The 26,744-nt window shown below is 33.6% G+C and overlaps 1 protein-coding gene across 5 annotated transcripts in view; it reads left to right on the forward strand.

Moving 5' to 3' along the window:
* The window catches only part of DPP10 (dipeptidyl peptidase like 10), a 1,405,070-nt gene that overhangs the window by 1,260,399 nt on the left and 117,927 nt on the right, over positions 1–26,744 (forward strand). The gene's annotated exons all lie outside the window — the stretch shown is intronic.

The following is a 26,744-nucleotide window of genomic DNA, read 5'->3' on the forward strand; positions in this document are numbered from 1 at the left end:
GCGTGTTTACACCTACCAGCAATAATGAGAGCGTTTCCTTTGTTCCATATCCTTGCCAACACCTGTTTTTCCAGACTTTTAAATAATTACCCAAATGATGATACAAAATGGTATTTCGTTACAGTTTTATTAACATTTAGTATTTCCTTGAATTCTAATAAGCTAGAGCAACTTTTCATATGGTTACTGGCAATTTGTATTTTTTCATATGTGAAATATCTATTCATATATTTGTCCATTCACATTTTTTATTCTTTTTTTTTAGTCAAAAGGAACCCCTTATATGTTCTGGATATTAATACATTGTTTGGTCTATCTTCATCCAATTTTCGGATTTACTTCTCACTCTCTTAATGGATCCATTTCTACAAACATTTTTTTTATAAATGTAGTCTGATTTATCAAATACATGATTTGTACTTTTTGTTATTGATGAAATCTTTACAATGAAATCATACTTCCCTAGAATTTTTCAAGTGGGCCTTCCATGTATAGGTTCTTGATCCATCCATCTGAAATTGCTTTTCTTGGTATGGTATTAAGTCCCTATCCATTTTTATATATGTTTTATATGGCCAACAATTGTCCTGAAACCTTCTGTTGACCACTTCATTCTTTAACTATTCATCTGCAGTGTTAGACAGTGTTATGCTGTACATATCCATGAGTCTTCTTCCGGCTCTTTTTTTTTTCCAGGTGGTTTGTCTATTAGTGTGCTAAGACAACAGTGTCTTAATTAAAATAAGCTTTACTATCTGACAAGGAAGTTTCATATGCTGACTTTGACTCTTCTTGACTTTTTACCCTTTCATATGAATGTCACAATTGTCTTTCATGTTACATGCCCATTTTCAGAATTTTGAATTTATTATTTGAATCTATATGTCTATTTTGGGAAATTAACATCTTAGTGATACTGAATCTTCATATCTACAAACATTTAATATATGTATTTAGTTATTTAAGACCCTTAATATCTCAGTCAAATTTTACAATTTTATATCTAAAAATTTACACTTTATCATTTTGGTGACTCTTTTAAGTGCTTGCATTTCTTATTTTAAAAATGTTTGCTACTGGTAAATAGAAAGGTACTCAAATTATTTATTTAATATATATCAACCTTGCTACGCACAATTATAAATTCCAAGTAATTCTGTGTAGACTATTATGCTTTTTGTTAATAATGACATTTTTCTTTTCCATTTCAATTTTTATAATTTCTATGTCATTAAAATCCTTCTGCACTAGTTAACCTATGAATGTAACTAGGTATGGTGGGGTTTTTTGTTTTTTGTTTTTGCTGGAATACTAAAAAATTGATTCTATTATGGTTACTGGGTTAAGTTTTACAATTTTTTTAAGTTAGTTTTAGTTAGTGACTGCAATTGATGAGACATGCTTTATGGCTTGAGATTTTTTTCAAAATGCTTTTTATGTGATGGATAATTTTATATATTTTCTATACGACAGGTACAATGTTCTATATGTGCCTACTGGCTCAATCTTAATAATTATGTTTCTAAGAGTTATATTTTCTTACTAATGACAGTGGATATGTGATTTTTTTTCTTTAGTTGTCAATTTTGCATTATATAATTTGAACTATGTTGTAAAGAATGAGGAAGTTATAAAATGATAAATACATCTTTCTATTGAATTCAAATTTTTTATACCTTAATCAATATATTTACCTTATTTACCTTTAAAAATTCTGATCGGCCAACCCTCATCCTATCCTTTAACTAGTTCTTTTAAAGTACTTTAGAATCCTCTAGGCTTTTTAAAAATTTGAATTGCTGTTTTAACAACAGCTGGTTGGGCTAAGTTTTTAATTTCCTGCAAGCCTCAATTTTCTCATCTATAAATAGAAATATGTACACCATCATATCATTGTGATAATTATTTTGGAAAATGTGACTATTTTTCATAATAAGGTGCACATTACTATGATTTATATCCTATTTTATAAATCTGAATGTATATTTCTTAAGCTTATTAGTGAAATAGGGTAATTATAATAGATATTTCATATCATGAGAAGCCTACAGAATAATACATTGTGGCTAAATAAGGTTTCCTTTCATTTGAAAATAATGTGGACCCTCAAATATTCAAAGAAATCCTACAAACAACCCTGCATTCACTGTCCTTTCCACACTAAATGGTTGAATAATTGAGTAAATCATTATGATGAAAACAGGTTAGTGATTTAAAATGAAAAATGTATGCAATTGTCCAGATACCACAGATTATAGACATTATACTTGCTTTTATCTTGTAGATATTTAGATAAATTAACAAACAATGCATTTAATCTACAGTCACAGAACTCTCTGTAATCTATCCCACTATGATATTTCTGAAAAGTGGCAGCAAAATTTGCATAGAATATGGTAAATATGAATGTGCAGGGTTTGGTCTAGATAAGGCATGTAATCAATGAAACATTCATGGACAATGGTGAGTGGACACCAAGAAGTGGCATGCGCTCTCATCCTTCCTGTTTCACTCTGATGTTGTGAACAATAGAGCTGGTCCATTGGGCCAGAAGCAACTTTGGAACAAACCAAATTCCAGAACACAGAAACCCAAGACAACTCCACCTTTTGTACAAAATACTGCCCAGTATTTTAGAAAAAAATGGACAGTATTTTGGAAAATCTTTTACACTTTGGTTGGTTTTAAATGACCCTCTTATTCTTCATACTTGAGGGAAACCAACACCTATGACAAAATAATAGCACTTTGATACACTCAGGGAAATAGTATTAATGTATGCATCTTCTTTATTTGTTATTGATTCCTTATTTTTTAATATATTTAAGAAAATTATGAAAATACTAAGAATGTATAAAAATTATAGGTTCCCTGTTTGAAGCCATATTGCAGGTGATTACATTCTGGTTCTACTGCTTACTAGCTGTTGATCTTGAGAACATTATTTAATCTTGATATGCCTTACTGTTTCCATCTTTAATTAAAATGGTAGTGCTTTATCAATAGTGCTATTCTGGTGTTTAATGTATGAAATACAGTTCTAAAGCACTTTGAATAGTATCTGGCCTATAATAAGTATTTTGTAGGTGTTCACTTTTACTATTATTAAAAAATCTGTTTTCATATGAATTTAAACACCTTAGGGAATTTTAGGGTGACTAGTTTTGTGGAGAATTAAGCTTAAGTTTTCTGTAATGTCATTTTTCAAACTCCTTTGGGGAATTCTTAAGAGAAATTTCATATTTATCAAGTTTATCTTTTGAGTGCATGCAAACATAAATTTAAAAAAGTAAAAGACATACTTCTACAAATGGCCAATGGTCCATTTCATATGAGTTTGGCATGCTTTGTCAATATTTGAAGCTATTAGCAAACTCAGCAATATGATTTTATTAGAGATGAGTCATTACAATACTTTAATTAGTTTTGCATTAAATAAAGAGCCTTGTAGTGTTTACTAACTAAGGATAATTCATTATCCTTCATTTTCAGCTTCTAATCTTATTTGCTGTAAAAGAAATTCCTGGTATTATAGAAGAGAGGCAAGGGATTGACATAATTTACTGATGAAGAGGATCTAAGTTAGAACTCAGGATATTGAGGAGAAGTTTCAATAGCACTAAGTGTGAGTAAAGGCAATTTAGATGTGTCAAAATTTGTGGAAAAATGAACCTGAAGCAATAAAGAGTGCATTATTTGGAGAAGGTGGTGAGTGAACCACTTTAGCTGTAATAAATGTTTTATTGAATAGAAATGGTTTGGGAAGAGGAATCTGGGAATTATGGTAGAAGGAGAAGCACCAGGAATCTGTTTTTCCATTCAGATAACAATTGCTACAGTAGACATGTAACTATTGAGAACTCTAGTCTATTGAAAGTGTGTAAATTTTATGGGAAGGCTTGAATGGAAGTTTGTGGTTAATTTTAGTTGACTTGAACTCTTAGCTCAGAAGCAGCTACCTATCTTTGACCCCAGCCCCATGGCAGGCAGCTGTGCTTATGTTCCTGGAGCATGCATTCATCTTGCAGGAACCAGGATGGACAATAAGGGCCCTGTGATGCAAATAAGTAAGGATTTGTATTCTTATTGTTTATTGCCCCTTCTCGTTATGAAATTGCAGATATAGAGGAAGGCAGCTATTGTTTCACATCCTTACACCCTTATAACAAGCTCCTCTCCCTCCAGCTGAAGTGAATTCTAAGGTGGTTAAAAGGCCAGTGCCCTTTCCTACTCTTCATTTTTCTCTTTTTTGAGGGATGTCAGCCATTAAAGATTAAGATATTCAAAGGCAACTGAATGTATGGGAGAAATTAGCAAGTCACCATACATGCACAGGGAAAGATGCAGGCTTACAAAAGATCTGAGAAGACTTTTTTCACATAAGGCTGATTCTCAGCATAAAGACAGCCTCCAACAATTACAAAAGAACCAACATAACAAAACAAAAGCAAAAACATAAAATAGAAAACCATGGGAAATGGGAATGTATTAGTCCGTTCTCATGCAGCTAATAAAGACATGCCTGAGACTGGGTAATTTATAAAGGAAATAGGTTTAATGGACTCACAGTTCCACATGGCTGGGGAGGCCTCAAAATCATGGTGGGAGGCAAAGGAAGAGCAAAGTCACGTCTTACAGGGCAGTGGGCAGGAGGGCATGTGCAAGAGAACTCCCCTTTATAAAACCATCAGATCTCATGAGACTTATTCACTATCATGAGAACAGCTTGAGAAAAACCTGCCCCCATGATTCAATTACCTCCCACCAAGTCCCTACCATGACATGTGGGAATTATTAAAATTCAAGGTGCAATTTCAGTGGGGACACAGAGCCAAATTATATCAGGGGAGATTCTGATTTCCAGAGATACCAAAATTATTAGATTCAAATTGTCTGGTTTTCAACAATAAAAAAATTACAAAGAATACAAAGCAGTAAGGAAGTATGGCCCATTCAAAGGGATAAAAGACCCAACATCAAGAAATAATGGAAGTCACGGAAAATATGAAGAACATGATGTATGAACAAAATGGAAATACCAGTGGAGAGAGAGAGAGTAAACCTAAAAGACACCAAATAAAAAGTTCTAGAGCAAAAGCTTACAGTAACTGAAATAACAGTTTTACTAGAGAGTCAAGATATACTTGAGCAGGGAGAAGAAAGAAGTAGTGAAACTGAAGATAAGACAAGTGAAATGATTGAGTATTAGGAACATAAAAAATAAAAGACTGAAGAAAAATAAACAGAACCTAAGGGACCTATGGAGTACCATCAAATGGGACAACATATGGATTGTGGGAATGTTAGAAGTAGAAGAGGGAGATAAAGGGGTAGAAAAAATATTTTAAAAAATTAGCAGCCCCAAATTTGATGAAAATCATTAGTATAAATAACCAAGAGCTCAAAAAATCCAAATAGGATGAACTCAGAGACCCACACCAAGACAAGTTACAATCAAACTGCTGAAAGACAAAGACAAAGAGAATTTTGAAAGCAACCTGAGAGAGGCCCTCCTCGCTTGTCACATACAACATATCCTTATCAGCAGATTTCTCATCAGAAACATAAGAAGCCACAAGACAGTGGGCTGATGTGTTCAAAATTCTAAAAGAAAAACAAAACAAATCAAAATCTGTTAACCAAAAATTTCATGTCTGGAAAAACTGTGTTTCAAAAGCAAGGGAGAAATTAAGACATTCTCAGATAAAGAAAAATTGACAAGAGTTACCACTAGACCTGCCCTGCAAGAATTACTAGTGGGAGTCCAGCAGGTTGAAATGAAAGTACACTAGGCAGTAATTTGAAGCCTTATAAAGAAATAAAGATCCTGGTAAATGTAAATACATGGGCAATTATAGAAATGTATGTTATTGTTACAATGATTTGTAACTGCACTTTTTCTTTTCTACTTAATTTAAAAAGCTAACATATTTAAAATTTTTAGTCTAAAAGCTAATATTATTTTAACTTTAATTTGTATTTCACACTTTGTTTTAGACATAATTTAAGAGACTAATGCCTTAAATGTCATTAGTTAATACCTTTGGATGTACAATATACAAATATGTAATTTTGTGACTTCAATAATTGAGGGAGGTGAGGATGAAACTGTAAATGAGCAACATTTTTGAATGTTATTGAGGTTAAGCTTGTATAAATTCAATTTAGCACTATAACTTTATGATGTTGCATGGAACCACCATGGTAACAACAAAGAAAATAATAAATATACACAAAAGAAAGGAAATGAGAATGGAATTAAAATATTCTACTATTAAAAATTAAACTCAAATAAGACAGTAATGTGGAAAATGAGGGTAACAAAAGATAAGGGATATAGAAAAGAAATAGAAAAATCACAAAAGTAAGTTATTCCTTATCAGTAATTACTTTAAATATAAATAGATTAAATTATTCAATTAAGAGATAGAAACTAAGAAGATACGTTTTAAAATATAATATGATTCAACTACATACGCTCTATAAGAAACTCACTGTAGATACAAAGACACAAATAAGCTGAAAATAAAAGAATGGAAAGAGATATTTCATGCAAACAGTAAGCAAAATAAAATAGGGGTTGCTATACTGACATAAAAATAGGCGTTAAATCATAAACAGTTTTGAGAGACAAATAAATCAATACAGTAAGAAGACATAACATTTCAAACATTTATATACCTAATAACAGACCATCAAAATATATAAAGCTAAAAATGAATATAATTGAAGGGAATATATATATATATATATATTTCTACCATAATTGTTGGTGATTTCAACACCATACTCTCAATAATGGCTAGAAAAACCAGAGAGAAGATAATTATGAAAATAGAGGATTTAAAAAACACAGTAAGGCCAGGTGCAGTGGCTGACGCCTGTAATCCCAGCACTTTAGGAGGCTGAGGCGGGTGGATCACGAGGTCAGGAGATCGAGACCATCCTGGCTAACACGGTGAAACCCCGCCTCTACTAAAAATACAAAAACTTAGCCGGGTGTTGTGGCAGGCGCCTGTAGTCGCAAGTCCCAGTTACTCTGAAGGCTGAGGCAGAATGGCATGAACCCGGGAGGCAGAGCTTGCAGTGAGCCGAGATGTGCCACTGCACTCCAGCTTGGGCGAGAGAGCGAGACTCCATCTTAAAGTAAATAAATAAATAAATAAATAAAAAACACAATAAGCCAACTAGACTTAACAGATGTATACAGAACACTCAACCCAACAACAGCGTACACGTTCTTTCACGGGCATTTGAGAAATTCTTCAGGATGGATCATACATTTTGCCACCTATTAAGTCTCAATAGCTTCTAAAAAATTATCACACAAAAGATCTTCTCTGATCACAATGGGATAAAGTTAGAAATCAATAACAAACTGAAAACTGAAAAATTTCTACATTTGTGGAAATTAGAAAACATTCTCTCAACCAATGAGTTAAAAAATTACAGAAAAATTAGAAAATACTTAGAGATGAAGTAAAATGAAAGCACAACATACCAAAATGTATGAGATGCGGCAAAAACAGTGTAAGCGGGAAGTAGCTATATATACTTACTGCTGTGGAATTAATGGTGTTCCCACAAAATTTATGTTGAAGCCCTAACCTCCAGTGAGACTTTGTTAGTTTGTTGGAGATAAAAGTTTTAGGAGGTCATTAAGTTTGTACAAGATCATGTGTGACACTTTAATCCAACAGGACTGGTGGCTTAAAAAGCAGAGGAAGATCTCTCACTCTTTCTCTTGCTCTTGCTGTCACTCTCACTTTCACTCTTGCTCTTTGTCTCTCTGTGCATACTCAAAGGAAAAGTCATGCGAGGGCAAAGCTGCCATCTGTAAGCCAGTAAGAGAGCTCTCACCAAAAACTGAAACATGTTGGAACCCTGATCTTGGATTCTTTAGCCTCCAGCACTGTAAATAAATATATTTCTGTTATAAACTGCACTGTCTTTGGTATTTTGTTATGGAAGGCTGAAAGGATTAAGACACTCACATTAGAAAACAAAAAAAGATCTCAAATCAACAACCTAATTTTACAACTGAAGCTACTCAAAAAAGAAAAACAAACTAAACCTAAAGATAGTAGATATAAACAAAGTAGATAATTAAAAACAGAGAAAATCACTAAAATCAAAAGTTGGTTCTTCAAAAAAATCAACTAAATCGACAAACCTTTAGTTAGCTTGACTGAAAAAAAAAAACACAAAACAAGAGAAGACTCAAATTCCTAAAATCAGATTGAAAGTGGGGATATTATGACCGTTTCTACACAAATAAAAAGGATTATAATAGTACTATGAACAATTGTATACCAATAAACTGGATAACCTAGATGAAATGAAGATAGTACCAAAAATGCAAAACTTCATAGTAGAATCATGAAGAAATAGAAAATCTGAATAGGCTTATAGTTAATATGGATATTAAAGCAGTAATCAAAAACCTCCTGGCCAAAAACATTCTGGAACTGATGGCTTCATGGGTGAATTCTACTAAACATTTTTAAGAAAACCTAACACCAAAGCCAAGGCGGGTGGATCACCTGAGGTCAGGAGTTTGAGACCAGCCTGGCCAACATGGTGAAACCCTGTCTCTACTAAAAATACAAAGATTAGCTGGATGTGGTGGCAGGCGCCTGTAATCCTAGCTACTCAGGAGGCTGAGGCAAGAGAATTGCTTGAACCTGGGAGGCAGAGGTTGCAGTGAGTTGTGATTTGAGATCACGCCACTGCACTCCTGCCTGGGCAACAGAGTGAGACTTTGTCTCAAAAAGAAAAACAAACAAATCAATATTTCTCAAACTTTTCCAAAAAGTCAAAGAGGAGAAAGCACTTCTTAACCCATGATATGCCAGCATTATCCTGATACAAAAATCTATACATGCTACAAAAAACTTACAGATCAATTTTTCTTATGAACATTTATGTAAAAATTCTCAACAAAATACTAGTACAACAAATTCAACTGTGTAAAAGATTATACAACATAGCTAACTGAGATTCATTCTTGAAATGTAAGGATCATTCAATATATAAAAAACTGATCAATGTAATTGTATTAGTCCCTTCTCACATCGCTATAAAGAAATATCTGAGGATGGGTAATTTATAAAGAAAAGAGGTTTAATTGGCTCACAGTTCTGTAGGTTGTACAGAAAACATGGCTGGGAAGGCCTCAGGAAACTTTTACTCATGGCAGATGGGAAAGCTGGAGCAGGCATCTTCATGTGGCTAGAGCAGAGGAAGGGGGTGGGAGTTACCACACACTTTTAATCAAACAGATCTTGTGAGAACTCACTCATTATCCTGAGAAAAGCACAAAAGTGATGGTACTAAACCATTCATGAGAAGCCCACTGCCATGATTTAATCACCTCCCAGCAGGCCCCTCCTCCAACTTTGGGGAACACATTTAACTTGAGATTTGAGTGAGGACACAGATTCAGATCATGTCAGTAGTATACTACATTAATGAAATTAAAGAAAAAACACATAATCATCTCAACTGATACAGAAAAAGCATTTTTAAAAATTTAACACCCTTATATGACTAAAAAAAAAACACTCAACAAACTAGAAATAGGAGAAAAGTACCTCAACATAATAAATGTCATCATGTATGCAAAATGAACGGTGATCATTATACTTCATGGTCAAAGACTGAAAATATTTTCTTTGAGATAAGAAACAAGGCAAGGATCCTTCCTTTTGAAACTTGTATTCACCACAGTACTGGAAGTCCTAGCAAAAGCAATTAAGCAAACAAAAAAATAAAATCAATTCAAATGGAAAGAAAAATAAAATTATTTCCATTTACAGATTATATAATTTTATCTCTTTAAAAGCCTACAGTCCACACACACACTCAGTATTTTAGAACTAATAAACACATTCAGCAAACTACTAGGATAAAAAGTCAACACAGAGAAATCATATACATTTGTAAGTCTATACAATAACTGTGGGCGATCTGAAAGGAAATTAAGAAAATCATTTTATTTACAATAGCATGAAGAAGGATACAATGCTAAGAGATTAACTCAGTCAAATTGATGAAAGACTCATACAATGAAAACTACAAAATATGTCTGAAAAAATTAAAGGACACATAATAAATGTAAAGGCATACCATGTTCATGAATTGGAAGATGTAATCTTGTTATGATGTCAACATGCCCAACACAATCTACAGATTCAATTCAATCCCTATCAAAATCCAAATAATGTCTTTTTTGCAGATATAGAAAAGCCTATCCTAGAATTCATATGGAATTTCATAGGGCTTCAAGTATCCAAAACATTTGTAAAAAAGAAGAAAGTTGGAGAACTCACACTACTGATACAAATCTTACTACAATGTATAGAATTCAAAATAGTGTGACATAAATTAACTGTGCTGGTACAAAGACAGTAATATAGACCAATGGAAAAGAAGAGAGAGTCCAAAAATAAACTTTCGCATTTATGATCAAATGAAGGTGCCAAATCATTGAATCAGGAAAGGACTATCTTTTCTAAACAACTGATACTGGAAAAACTGGATATCCACATACACAAAAAATAAACTCTTACCTAATATCACATTCAAAACTTAACTCAGATTGGATCAAATATCTCAGCATAAGCTCTAAAACTATAAAACTTTTAGAAGAAAATATAAGGCAGAAGTTTGAAGATATTGGAAGGAATAAATGAATTGAATCATTTTGCAGTGCTTTCTTGGATATGACACAAAAGACACATGAAATTAAAAATTGACAAATTAGATTTTATCAAAACTTAAAACTTTTATGCATCAAGAACACTATCATTGGAGTAAAAAGGCAACCTGTGGAATGGGAGAAAATATTTCCAAATCACTTATCTAAGAAGAGGTTAATATAGAGGAATTTTATATTACAGGAATAAAGTATACAGGAGTTCTTATATAGAGGGATTCTAAAACGTAATAAAAAGACAGCAACCTGATTCCAAAATGGGCAGTGAACCTAGATATAAAAAAATATGTAAATGGCCAATAAGTTCATCAAAATAGCAATTCCTATGGAAAGAAGTTTGATCTTAATATGAAGTGGAACCTTAGGAATTAACCATTTTCAGTAGGTAAACACAACTGACTATAGATGCCTTGATATAATTCCATCGCAGTAAGTAGCAAAGTGTAAGTTAAAGTGAGCTAACATTTCATGCCTATATAATCATCAAAAGTTTAAGTTTGATAATACCATTTACTAGTGAGAATACCATTTACTAGTACACAATAGGGACTTGTATATCCTGCCGAAGGACGGCTAGTGACACAATGACCTTGAGGAACAAGGTTACTTTCCTTGTTCCTCAAGGTCAAGTTCCTTGTTCTTCAAGGTCAAGTTTGTAGAACTTAGTCGTGTTGAAGAAGTCCATCTCTAACCCTCAGAGAGTGCTGGTGGGCATGTAAAATGGTACAGCCTCTTTGGAAAACAGTCTGGTATCTCCTCAAACAATTAAACAGAAAGTTATCATATGATCCAGCAATTCCATTCCTAGGTATATGCCTAAAAGTTCACACAAACTTTGTACACAAATGTCCACAGTAGAATTATTCATAGTAACCAAAAGGTGAGGAAAAACACAAATGTCTACCAACAAATGAATGGATAAACAAAATGTGGTATATTCAAACAATGAAATTATTATTCACACAATGAAATTATTTGGCCACAAGAAGAAATGAAGCACTGATACGTGCTGCAACTTGGATGAACCTTAAAAACATGCTAAGTGAAAGGAGCCAGTCTTCTTTCAGAAGTCAAATATGATTTCATTTATGTGAAAGTCCAGAATGAGGAAGTTTGCAGGACAGAAAGGAGATTAGTGGTTACTTACAGTTGGAAGGATTGAGGGATCAGGGAGTGATAGCTAAAGTATATGGGACTTCTTTTTGAGATAATGCAAATTTGATAAAATTAACTGTGATAATAGCTGCACACATCTGTGCATACAATACAAACTATAAATCTGTAATTTTTAATGGGTGACTTGTTTGGTATGTGAAGAATAGGTGTTTTTGTAAAGAAAGAACTGGTAAGTCCTACAACGGTAAGTTAGGCATTCAGTTGAAAAGGCTTGTGGTGCAAGGTGTGTCATTTTTCTTTTTAAACAAATGAAGCCTTATAAAGGTCAGAATTACTCATTGTAGAACATTTTGAAATTGATATAATTAATAAAAACAAAAAGTATACTTATCTATAATTATATCATGAAGAATGGAATAATTTCAAAAATCAGGTGAAGAGATTTCACCTTTAGAAGGAAAAACATATTACTAATTAGAATGAATCTAGAATCAAGAAGCTCAAGTCCAGATTATTTTCCATTCTTTTCCTTACTCGTTTTTAAAATTTATTTATTATTATTATTTTTGTTTTGCTTTGTGATTTAGGGAGAGTTGAAGGCTGTACGCTTAAATTTACTTACATTACAAATGAAAGATGGTCATAACTAGTTCCAGTTTTGTTTAAGTTTTAACTGAGGTATGTCAAGTGTATCAGTTAAAATTCTCCAGAAAAACAAAACCAATAGGATATATATCTCCATATATATAGGGACAGGGAGAAGGATTTTAACGAATTAACTCATGCAACTGTGAGGGCTGACAAGTTTGAAGTCTATGGAGCAGACCAGCAGGCTGGACAAGTATTAATGAATTGATGTTTCAGTCTTGAGTCCTAAATCTGTCGGGCAGGTTGGCAGTTGGGAAAGTTAGGCACAATTTCTTGAAGCGGAATTCATTTTGGGGGGGAAACTTCATATTGTACCCTTAAGGCCTTCAGCTGATTGGCTAAGGACCACCCATATTATTGAGAATATTCTTCTACTTAAAATAAATTGCTTGTAAATGTTGATCACATCGACTAAATACCTCCACAGCAACGTCTAGACTAGTGTTTTACCAAACAAATGGGCACTATGGCCTAACCAAGTTAACACATGAAATTAAGCATCACAGTAGGTATGACACTTCACACAGTGAGAACTCAAGAAATAATAGCTATTATTTTGTTCCCACCTGTTCTTTCCTACAAATAATTCACTTAATTCAGAGCCTCATCATCTTTCACCTAGAAATTTTAGTAGCTTATTTTCTAAAATTTGTTCTCACATCTCCAGTCATTCTAATTCAGCCACCATCTGCAGAAACATATGTTAAAATTGAATGTACTTAACAGACTCCCACAAGGTTATAAAATGTCATTGAAGTGACCCTCAATGTCATTAACGTAACTAATGTGACAACTGGCCCATCATCTGAGCTCCTGCCACTCCAGCACAGAGCACATATTTTTCTCTACCTGAACCCAACTCTTTGTGATTTCTGGATGAAAGACACCTGACTCCTCTGTGTCTCTGAGTCATTCCCCTTGGTAGACCTAGCCATTAAAAAAAAAAAAAAATTTCCTTCAAAAGTCTTTGTTAAATACTTTCTCTCTTCTTCTCTGATAATTTTTTTCTAACCCTTACTCCATGCTAAGTGAATAGTTCGCTTTTGGGGATTCTGGCATTCCTCTCTCTCAAATAATTTTTAATGCTATTTATTTATGTTGTTATCTTCCACCAGTAACCGAGGGGGACACCTAGAATCCAGGATCTATTAAACATTTTTTCTCTCTCATTTGTTTTTCTCCTCCTCCATTTGTTCCTCCTCCTTTTTTGTAAAATTTACTGTAGCTCAAGGCAAAATGTAAGTTTAATAAATTTCTGGTTGCTTTGAGAAACTAATGAAAGACTTATTGTTATTTCTGTGTAAAACAAGAAACCAAAGGTTTTGAGGATTGTATAATATGGGAAAAAGTCATGTATGGGAAGATAGATCTTGTAAAGGAGGCCATGATACACCATAAGCTATTGAATCTGGAAGCAGGGAGCTAGGTGTAGAGGCCATCATTATAATCTGGAACTGCAATGATAATCAACCATATATCAATATAACAAGCTTTTATGCTGAGATCTAAAATTTGATTGCTATTCAAAGATAAAAATTATCTTGTAAACCTAATTAATGTAAATGAAATGAGGCAAATATTAAAGAAGTGTATTTCTGAAGGTTTCTTTTTCTTTTTACAAAAATGTCCTCTTTGAGACTCCTTCCCTGAAATTGCTAATATTTAATTTTTTATATTGTTGAAAAATGTAATGTTTAGGTAATTCTTCAAATACAAACAAAAATTATCCACATCTCTCTATCACCTGTGTTTTTGCTATTACTAGGAATTTATCTTAAAATTTTATTAAAACCTCAAATTATGAGCAATGGTTTAGTTTCTTTGGGAGACTTTAAATTTGTGATATAATCTCTTACTTTATTACTAATAACAATTGTGAACTCTTTGATCAATTTTTCCCGAGTAGTATTTAAGGTAGCACTTTTCAAACATATCTTTGAAATCTCACATTTCCTACTAAAAGTCAATGAGATTTTGCTTCATATTCCATTAAATATCTATGCTTTTTAATACAAAAGTAATTATTTTTAATCTCATCAGGATATGTTCAAGAAATGTATGATAAGCATACACAAATATATTTGTGTGTTTGTATGCACACACACACATTCACACACGTTACTGCTGGTGCCAAGCACATTCTGGGCTGAAAGTCTTGGCCTTAGAGTCCTATTATACCAGAGCTTTAATGGAAGTAGATGAGGAAACAAGGCCAGCAATTGACAGATTCTATTTCAAGTTAGTTATTTAACTGTAGTTTGTATGATGCTCATTTCTAGTTGGTAGAGTGAAGCAGGAAAACCACTAGGGAGTGAAGACAAACAATTTACACTATTAATATCAAGTGTTTGACATGATGAGTGTTTCCAATAGAAATAAATTTGGACCACTTTTTTGTTGTTGTTGTTTACCTCATTCATCTTCATTAGTGAAGATAACTGAAATCAGGTTACCTTTTCATTTTATCTGAAGCAAAATCGAATGTTCCTGCTTTTAGTTGCAGGGTATAGAAACAATCTCCCTTACCACATTGTAGTATTGCCCCATATCTAAGGTCTAATGGGTCCCAAATCAAATTTGAGATCAGGAAAATCAATACCAAGCAGCTCATATCATTTATTTACTAAATATTTGGGCCAGAAATGGTAATAAACTATAAGGGGATAAGTCTGTTTGGGTTTAATGGGGGGGAAAAAAACAGGAAACAAAACCTCACCTTTAAATTATCTTAACTATCTTCACTTATAAATTTGCAATGTATTTAGGTATATATTTACATGAATATATTACATATGTAAATGTAACAGGAAATACAGTGTCACATACATAAAATGCCTTAACATTGTGCAGGTATGTGGGACAAATATGCAATTATGGTATATAATTTAAAGGAAAATTAATTTGCATTGCTGTGTAAAAATCACCTACACATCAGGTGAGCAATCCCACAAACCTCCTTTAATTCATATTTAAGCAATATTTTAGTCATTTAGAAATAATAAGGTATTTGTAATGACTTTATCTTTTTTCTCTTGTTTTCCAATGTAAATCACAATTTCTGTGGCACGTCTTGTTTCGTCCTGCTCATAACATAATATTAAATATTAAATTGTGGAGTAAGAGCCATCAAAATCATGGGATTGTAGATTTTCTAACTGTTCACCTGGGTCATGCATAATCTAATATACACAATGTATACTTTAGACAGTTCCTGCTAAGGAAACTATTTGAATGAAAGAGCAATGTAGATGACAGTTAGTGAAAGTTCCTGAATATTAGACTCTTTCTGTATCATTGCAACTAAGCGCTTACACCATACCTATTATTCTTACATTTGATCAGACAGGGTTAACCTAGAGTGATATGTCAAGTTTGTTTGATCAGCAGTCTAAACAAAAACTTAAGAAAAATGATAAGATTATAATAGTGCCTACCACAAGATGTGAACCGTCTTACATAACCCCTGAGGTTAAAAGATCCCAATTAGGCAGAGTTCAGTACTTTAGTGACTTACTGTGTTTTATTAAATGGCATGCAGAGAACTCCCCGAAGGGAACTGTGGTCTGCATTAATGTCGAGACTCTTCATGTCAGAAATAACTTCAGACATCTTTTAAGTGGTGTGGTAGAGGAGCTCTCCACTTGCTCTCCTCCTTAAGAACAACCAAAGAAATGAAAATAAGAAAAGACAGTACAATTTTTATGTTACATTAATCAGCTACAGCCTAATCTATAATCTCTACGGAACATAGAGTAAAAAGAAATCCACAGCCAGAAAAGGATTGAAAGCAAATATACACTTTAATAGATTTTGAGAAACATAAAGAAATAGACAAACTGACAATTTTAGCTGGTAATTTCAACATTTCTCTTACAGTAAAACATGAAAAAAGTAGATAGGAAATCAGCAGCGTATAAAAGGTTTGATTAACACTATCAACCAAATTGACATAATCGACTTTTATAGAACACTATATGTGACAATTACAGAATACTTGACATGTTTAAGTGCACACACTGGGCCATAAAACAAGTATCAATAAATATAAAAGAATTGAATTCATACCGAATTATATTCTATGACCATAAAGGAATTAAGTAAGAAACAAACAAATTTTACACACACACACACATGCGCACACACACACACTCTCTCTCTCCACATTTTTTATTGGAATAAGAATATATCTAATAAGTAATATAGTATTATACATCTAGTGATTCCGAATGTAGATTTTGTCCTGTAAATATATTACACATGTGTCTCAAGACATACATCGAGAAAATTCATTGCAACATTATTTATAATTTAAAAAACAAAATAGAAGACTGAACACAACTTAAATTATTATTATGGGACTAGTAAAATAAACTATGGTACATAAAATAATAAAATAGTGACTTCTTCAGAAGCCTTTAAAATTAATGTTTCTTCTATATGTGCAGGAAAGCAGTGCTATCCAGTGATAAAAGAAAGGTCCATATTGTTACTTAGCATGTTATTATTACAATAGGTAAAACATTCCCCCAAAACAAAAATATCTATATATTATTTAAATATTTCCAGAATTATGAATAACAAGATGAAACTTAAATTACAGAATTGATTACTTTTAACATAGCATATGAAAATTAAAGCACATCAGGAACTTCCAAAGTAAAGAAAAAGGTGGCAAATTGTTACATATATGGATATAGATATAGATGCAGATATCTTATTTTCTGAAGGGTATGTCAGCAGCAATGATCACATACAATGTCATGAGATTCTACGTGTGTTACATGTGTCAAACATAATCAGAGACAAAATAGGGAAAGCAATATTTTAAAGTAAAAATAATTATTGTTTTAGAGTAGTAGAATAATGTTGATATGGTCTTTAACGTTAATGTTATTATGTTACATATTGTTTTAAGTGTTAGAAGAGGAACTAGAATATGAGGAGCAAGGGACATAAAGGACTAGACATTTAAAGCTGAATTTAAAAAGCAACTGTGACTTGGACCTTAATTCTACTTGGTAAAAAAGACTTGCTAATAATATTGAAGTTGGCTATTAAAAGACAGTGGTAAGTATCTTATTTGTTTCTGATGTGCTCTGGAATGGAAGTAGAATGCAAAGATCATTATATTACAAATTGGTACTCAACTCTTAATTCTTTCAAAATTATCCTAATCACTGTTTCTAACATCCCAGAACTAAACTGGGATATGGGGGTGAATATTGTCAAGTTGGCTGTTCATTTAAGAAAAACAAAGCTTGTCCACTAACTTTTTTGATTTCCCTTATGTTATTCAAATTCAGTATCTTCCAAAAGAGCTTTTTTTGGGGAAAATTTTCACCATCTTCTAACCAATTTTATATCTCTAACATAAAAACCTGTCCCTGAAAGCATAATGACATTTGTAAACATACTAATAATTCAGATCTTTACACTTATTCTTGGAATTAGAATCAAAACTAGATATAAACCACTTCACCCTTTAAAATTATATAATTTACTTGATATTAATAAATTCTTCTTGAAAAGGAAAAATAAAAATACTACACCTGGATATGATGAAGAATGTACTGGAAAATAACCTTTCACTTCAGAGCAATCACAATGAAAAGAACTTTGACTAAAATTGAATAAATGGTTTTACAACCCTGATATAGAAGAGCAATTGCTCACACATTAATCTTCCGGCAAATTCAGCAATAAACTCTGACAAAACCTTAAAACAAACCAACACATAAAAAGCTACCCAAGGACTCGAGCCTGAACAAAACCAGGCAGATTTTTGAAGGGAGTGAAATTTACAAGAAAATAGCTCACAAAATAGGATTCCTCCATTTTGTTAGTTTTGTTTAGAGTTTTAGCCTAAGGGCAACTCTAGTGGAGGCAGAGTGTGGGTATCAAGTAAGTTGAATCTCTGATAGGAAATCCCACTGTCGTTTAGGCAAGACCAAGAGAAAGAGCCCTTGGGTAGCTATAACTGCCAGAGAATGAGAAGAATCCCTGAGAGAGTCAGAGCAGGGGTAACTAGTGGTGTGCATGTACTCAGGCAAGTGTTTGACTGAACTTCAACTATAAATGACAGAATTTTCCGACGAAGTCTTTAAAGCTGCTATTCTAACTGTATTTCCTGACCTTCATAAAAATAAATGCAAAAGGAATAAAAAGATAGGATATATCAGCATACAAATACACCTATCTTAAATCTATTGATATATTTATATATCTTATATATCCTACCTTTCATAGACAGATACACGAAGAATGTTAAAAAGAAGAAAATGGACACTTGTAGAATTTCGAAACAGTATTTAAAATAAAAAAGAAATTGGATGGGATAAAGAGCAGAATGAAGATGAGAGAGAACAGAGTCTGTGGCACACAGATCAATAAACAACATTTAATCTGAAAAAATTAAGAAATTTACAAAAGAGAGAAAAACAAAACAAAACAAACAAACAAAAAACAGACCCCTAGGGACCTGTAGGAAAACTGCAAATCTCTAACAGATGGTGCTTGGAATCTCAGAAGAAAAGGAGAGAATGGAGCAGGAAAAATATCTGAAAAAAATGATAGAAATTCCAAAATGCAATAAAAAACACAAATTTACATATTCAAGGTGCTCAGTGAACTCCAAACACAATATATTCAAGGATAATCCCTCAAAAGTAAATGTTAGCGAAACTGTTGAAAACTAAAGATAAAGAGAAAATGTGGAAGTGAACAGAGACACAACACAACATATAAGTAGGACCAACATTAGAATGCTTACAGACTTCTCATTAAGAACCATGGGGAATCAAAGTGAAATAAAGACAGTTTCTGACTAAAGAAAAATAAGGGACCCACACTACAAAATATGCTCTTCAGTGAGAAAGAATAATATGATAGGGGAACTCGGATCTTCAGGAATGAAAGAAGAACATTGGAAATGTTAAGTATATGAGTAAACATAAACCACTAAATTTCCTCTTAATTTCTGTATAAAACGTATTACTGTTAAAAGCAAAAATGACAGTATGGGGGTATGTATGTCTGTATGTTGTGTGGCAACTATAACGACAAAAATGGTGAGGGAGAAAGAAAATTATACATTTGTAACATTTCTATATTTTACATGAGATTATTATCTTCCTTAATAATAATTTTCACAAGGCACTTTGAATTTTTAGTTACTGATAAAAATCAGATTGCCTGATAATTTTAGAATTTAAGGGTATGTGGTAAATGAGGTAGTTTATTTTCATCAAACAATAATAGTATCATGGATTCATAAACAATGTTCATTTTTTTTCTAACATTTGGATTACGAATACATTTGAAAAGTTGAAACAAGTCACTATAAAATGCCTTGTTTCTATAAAATGCTATAAAACAAGTCACTATAAAACAAGCAGCTATAAAACAAGTCACTATAAAATGATAGACTTAAAATTTTTCAACTTTTTTCTAGAACATTATGAGCTTTTAAAATTTGAAGTTATTTTATTCTTATTCCCAAAACCTAAGATGTATTCGCTTGGTAGCTAATCTAGTTTTAATCATGCAGTTAATAAAATATTTATTAAGTAATCCTGTTTTGTTGGTAGCCTGTGTTACTCCCAAAGGTCATAACCTTCAATAATATAGTTAATAAAATGTGGAAAATATTTCCACAAAGAAACAACAGGACTTGAGTTTTTAAAGAATAAGAAGTTTGCTTTTAGAATCTGTAATGTGTTAGTCACTCTGGAGAATTCAGTTGGAAAAAAATGAAAGAACTGAACTGCTGAGATATTTAAAATCTAGAAGCATGAGGTGATAAGTCAAGAAATACTTTGGGCAAAACTGAAATTCGTATAGCACAATAGCATGCAGATAAAGCTAGGTGAGTACATGTTTTTTTCTTTTTCTATGGGGTGAGGGGAGTGAATAGTGGATTCGCTGTCTTAGAACCACAGTTTCTTAATTTCAGGTTTGAAAGTTATATACATTAATTTGCAGAAAAGAAATAGAGACCTTACAAAAGAAAAAAGTTACTTGCAAAGACTATTAGGGACAATTTGGTAAGTACTGTTAGAGAAATTAAAGATGAGAAAAATGAGGGATACACATAAAGAATGGGATTGTCTTGGTTGACCTGGAATGCTACAGTGGCTACGTATTTGCAGAGATTATAAATTCAGAGTCATTCTGGATTCTTATACATCATAAAATGGAGTGTAAGATTACTCTAGCGGTTGTGTTCAGGATGGATTTATTCAAGAGGAGGGTGATTGTCTGAGATGGAGTCCATTGAAATGACTGTCCTTTCAATGGAGATTTGAAGTGCTAATCCTATATAGGTGTGGGAATGAAAAAGCTGCATAGTTGGTAAATAATATGAATAAGAGTGATTTTTGTGGATTTTGATTGAAACAAGGCAATGTGAGGAGGCCGAGAAGATAAAGGTATCAGAAATAACTTCTTAAAGATGAGTTTGTTCTTACTGCTAGACTTTGCTGACATTGAGTTGACACATATCCCAAAGTGTTATGCAATTTGAAAGCTGTAAAAATAATTGGTTCTTAAGGTTACGTATAGTGATCCATATATTAGTTCATTTTTACTTAAGAAGATATACTTTAAAATGCATTTTTAAGAGTTTTCCTAGAATATTGGACCTATAAAATGGTCTGATTTTTTTTTTTTTTTTTTTTTTTTGGAATCATTGTCTAATGCATTTAGGACAGCAGTTCTCGACCTTTTTGGCACCAGGCACTGGTTTTGTAGAAGACAATTTTTTCCATGGACTGGGGCAGGGGAGGGATGGTTTTGGGAGATTTAAGAGCATTACATTTATTGTGCACTTGATTACTATGATTATAACATTGTAATATGTAATGAAATAATTATACAACTCACCATAATGCAGAATCAGTAGGAGCCCTGAGCTTGTTTTCCTGCAACTAGATAGTCCCATCTGGGGTAATGGGAGACACTGACACAATTAGATTTCATAAGGAGCATGCCACCTAGATAGCTCACATGCATGGTTCACAATAAGGTTCGCACTCCTATGAGAACCTCATGCCACCACTGATCTGACAGGAGGCGGAGCTCAAGCAGGAATGTGAGCGATGGGAGTGGCTGTAAGCACAGATGAAGCCCATGGTTCACCTCCTGCTATGAAGCCCAGTTCTTAACAGGCCACAGACTGGTCCATGGCCTGGGGGTTAGGGACCCCTAATTTAGAAAATACAATATAGTATCCTAGTTCTCAACATTCGCAATGAAATTAGAAATAGCTTTGAAGAGTCCTGAATTTTATATATATATATATATATATATATAAAAAGAAACTGTCTTAAATTTATTTAACACAATGTTTCATAGATGTTTTACCCTACACTAGGGATCAGCAACTTTTTTATGTAAAGAATCATATAGTAAATATATTTGGCTTTGTAAGACAAGAGACAAAACCAAAGTTACATAGGTGCTTCTACAATAAGATAGAAATCAAACCGCTACAAAATTTTATTGTTATTCAAAATAAAATAATAAGTACAATGTTATGTAATACAAGCCTACACATGAAAAAAATGAAATAAGTTTTTGCAGGTTGCATGTAAGTATTCCCTGTCATCAAGTCCATTGCAAATGTTGGTCTACAAAAACCATTTTTACTTTGCATGCTATACAAAAAGAGGAACAGACTAGATTCTGCCTATGTACCCTAGTGTGTTGAACACCACTCTAGACCATGAAAACAAATTTTTTTGACATGATGCCTATTAGAATTTTTTTTTAGAAAATCACTCTTCTACAATGAGGAGCCAAAAAGTAGTAAATCTGATTGGAATGAACCTCATATGAGAATGATTTTTTTATGAAGAAGTAGAAACGTTTTGATGCAAAAAAAATTAAAAAAATAATTTAAAAAATAGGTAGCAATGAGCATCTTGAGGTGTGAGTTGATAAGCAGCAGTCATGAGAGAGGGCAGCTGGAAACTGAGTCATCAAGGAAGACCTAGACGTCAGTTATGGCAAAGAAGGAGAAGGAACACTCAGAAGAGATTGAATTGAGAGTAGAGGTAAGTTGGTTGGTTATGGAGTGACAGTTTTAGAATGTAGAGTTAAAGGTTTTGGAATGCTGAATGGATAAAAAGCCAGGGATTATTGAACATTATTATGGGAATGATAAATTGATGGAAGGTCAATTTTTAGTGGCAACAGGCTTACAATCTGGGGATGACTGATGTGAACAGGAATACATGGCATGAAAGATTTATGTGATATTGTCTGTGTGAGGAAGGGGGTCACTAAGCCTAGTGTCAGGGAGACTTAGTTGCTGTGATCATGGGATTCATTGAAGCTCCTTGTTCTAGAATGAATGCTATTACAAAGCATCATATTTCTTGAAGTATGTGATGAAGGATTCTGGACAGGAGACTTGCACTGCAGCCTGAGAGACTGTGCAAATAACTTAGAATCTGGGTGTACTTCCTCAATTCTCATTATCCTCCTTTTTGTCTGCCTCCTCCTTTTTCCCCTCTTTGAATTACTTTTACATTCTCAGGAATTTCAAAAGTCTCTTCAGAGAGACTTTTATGAAAGTTAGTTCATGTCAAACCATCATCTCTTTTAATCTCTTCTTATCCCATCATCCATTTATAAAGCCAGAATGTTTATGCACTGGTGACACCTGCCCCAGAAGTCCACTGCTCATTTTCTCCTCAGTCACATTAAATCTTTTCAAGAGTTATGATGCCGAGTCATCACTGAAGACTGAATTTGGACTTTCCTGTAAAGTCTAGCTGTCTAAACATCTGCTTTTCTGCTTCTATTCATTTCAGGTTAGTCTATTCTAATATTAAAGTATCACACAGAACCACACCCACCTTCCACCAAAGGCTGATGTGAAAAACAGTCCATTTTCACTGAGCACATGTTGTTTGTTTACTGTATTAATACCTGTAGGAGACTCATATGGGAAAGGTGTTTGGAGGTTCAGTTTGAGATATCCTTTTACCTTAATTGTTATATTACAGTAATGTTGAGATTGTTGCTATCCTATTCACTTACTGCTTTTCCACTAGAGCAGAATGCAAAGAAAATAATTTCCATATCAATTAAAAATAAAACAAAAGATCTTAGGATCATGATTTTTAAATGTCTTGACTCTTTATCCATCATTGTATCTCCAAAATTGGACCAGTATTGTACTAGCCAGTTTTTAGGTGGAACTATTCAGAATAATCAAAGTAAACAGTGAATAATTTTTAAGAAAGTGTCTCCCTCTTATCTCTGTGCATTTTCCCTACATCTCTCTTGTCCTCCAATAATTCTTTTACATTTCTATCTTGACCCCACTCTTTCTCTAGCATACATGTCTTTGCCTTAACATTTGCCTTTCTTTCCTTTGGGTTCTTTCTATACACAGTATTTTCAACATGTGTCATCTTGATCTGCCTTTTCTCATACTAGTTTCTCTACTTGGAATAGCCCTTTCTCTGCTTAGAAAAATCTACTGGATGGGCGCCGTGGCTCAAGCCTCTAATCCCAACACTTTGGGAGGCCAAGGCCGGTTGATCACGAGGTCAGGAGTTCAAGACGAGCCTGGCCAAGATGGTGAAACCCTGTCTCTACTAAAAATATACAAAAATTAGCCAGGCATGGCGACAGGCACCTATAGTCCCAGCTACTTGGGATGCTGAGGCTGGAGAACCATTTGACCTGGGAGGCAGAGGTAGGAGTGAGGCAAGATCGCGCCACCGCACTCCAGCCTGGGAGACAGAGGAAGACTCTGTCTCAAAAAAAAAAAAAAAATTATAAAAAGCCGGACGCAGTGGCTCATGCCTGTCATCCCAGCACTTTGGGAGGCCGAGGGAGGCGGATCACCTGAGGTCAGGAGTTCAAGACCAGCCTGACCAACATGGAGAAACTCTGTCTCTACTAAAAACACAAAATTAGCTGGGTGTGGTGGCACATGCCTGTAATCCCAGCTACTTAGGAGGCTGAGGCAGGAGAATCACTTGAACCCAGGAGGCGGTGGTTGCAATGAGCCGAGATCGCGCCAATGCACTCCAGCCTGGGCAACAAGAGCAAAACTCCGTCTCAAAAAAAAAAAAAAAAAGAAAAGAAAAAGAAAAATCTACTGGAACTTGTTGGCCCAGCTAAAATACCATGGCTCATCTGAAGCCTTTTTTTGACCCTCCCATCTCTCAACCAGATTCAGACTGTTTCATGACCTTCCCTCAGATTCCAATAACACTTTCTGCTTCACTATAGTATAAACATACCATACCATATTTGGTAATTTGTTAGCTCTTCCTTATCCTTCTCATGTTAAATTGAGAACTGTTCAGCAACAGGGGCTGTGACTTAGTCGCTATTGTTTCACAGACACATTAGGACTGCAGTGAAACTGTAGAGGAATGAGTGAACTGTATAATCATCACGTCTCCGTGCATACCTGCACAATTGTACACTTGCACACTTTTCTTTTTTCTTCTATCTTTACATTTTCTTTATTAATACATTTTAAAACTATTTCTCCCAAATAGCAAATATATATTTACATGTTTCTTTAAATGATATGAAACTTACAATATCATTTGGCATTAACATTTGACAAAAATGCTATTTTTCCAGGAAGTCTACCTAGCTGTTCTGACCAAGGTATCTTTTTCTGTTTTGTGTATCAATGTCTTCTCCAATGAACAAGCAAATAATACAAATACAGACATTGATCCATATTTATGCAATGGCAAGTGAATGCGGTTCACTAAGGCGGAAGCTGCCTTTTAGATGGATTAAGAGATCTATTCTAAACCATATACTTTTCTGGTAATTTCAGCCGAAGAATTTGGTTTTTCTTCTTTGTGGAACGTGTAGTAACACAATATTGTTGTTGTCATTGAATTGGACAATATCAGTGAAAACACTAGCAGACAGTTTCTGTTTTGTTATATTGGAAAATGCAGTTAGAACTGAAGGGAGGACCAACAGGGAATAATTTATTGCAAACAACCCAACATGAATTACTGAGAATTAGGAATTACTCTGTTGAATACTTGTTGACATGCTTTTCAGCCCCAAATTAAAAGTTATTAGGGCATATTGTGATGTAGTTGTGTATACATCATAGGTAGTATGTAGTTGTATCCCATTGTAACAGACAGATTAACTGAAGTACAAGGGATAGCCAATTCTATAGAATCTCATAGGGAGAAAAAGACTCGGAAGTATTCTAACTGCCTTTTATTGCGGATCCTAAGTTATGCTTGAATTTAAGTGATTCTCATCCTCAGTCATCATGGGTTCAATTAAATTTAAGTTCATAAGAATACTAACAGGAATAAATTAATTCTGGACATGGGCATTTTGGAACCAAGTTCGCTTTTGTATGATTATTTTACTGGTGTACATTGTGTTTGAAGAATATAGTAAAAAAAAGTTGGATGTTTCTGTATTGCAAAAACAAACAAACAAACAAACAAACAATATTTATTCATTTGTGGCCAAATATGCCTTGAAATTTTATGAAGTAGTATAAAAAGTCAAGCTGTGGAAAAAATGTGCATGGGAGATAACCAAGCCTAGTTCCACCTTCTGCATTTTTCAATTTGTTTTCTTATCAGCATGCCCATAAACTGGAAAAGCATTAGGCACAAACCCATTGATAAGCATATGAGAATTTCTTCTAGTGTCCCTCATTCTTCTTTATGGAATCTGTTATAAGAATTTTGGAATCCCCATTTGAAATACAAAGATTTACAATACAAACGTAAAAACAAATTATTTTAACGTCAGAGGCTGAAATGCATATGCAGGATCCCTTTTGTTAATCTTTGGATGAATGAGAGGGAGGGACACCTACCTGGGAAGAAAGAGTAGTAAATTCAGCTCACTACCAACAGAAATGACAGTGAAGGACTTTCTTAACATCGAGGCTTTGAAGGTTAAACTGTTGCATGTCACTTTCCAATTAGGATGCCTGGGAGTAAGCAACAGAAATAGACTCAGGCTTACTTCAAGAGAAAATGAATTCATTAAAAATATTACTGGGTGCAGCACACCAACATGGCACATGTATACATGTGTAACTAACCTGCACGTTGTGCACATGTACCCTAAAACTTAAAGTATAATAAAAAATAAAAATAAATAAATAAATAAATAAATAAATAAATAAGAGGACAGGCTTTGGAGCCAGGCTGCCTGTATTTGTGTTGAGTTTCACCATTACCTACCAGCTGTGTAAACTTGGGCAAGTTACTTAATGTCTTTGTCCTCAGTTTCC

Source organism: Pan troglodytes, chromosome 13 (assembly GCF_028858775.2).
Source record: "Pan troglodytes isolate AG18354 chromosome 13, NHGRI_mPanTro3-v2.0_pri, whole genome shotgun sequence".
Lineage (NCBI taxonomy): Eukaryota > Metazoa > Chordata > Mammalia > Primates > Hominidae > Pan > Pan troglodytes.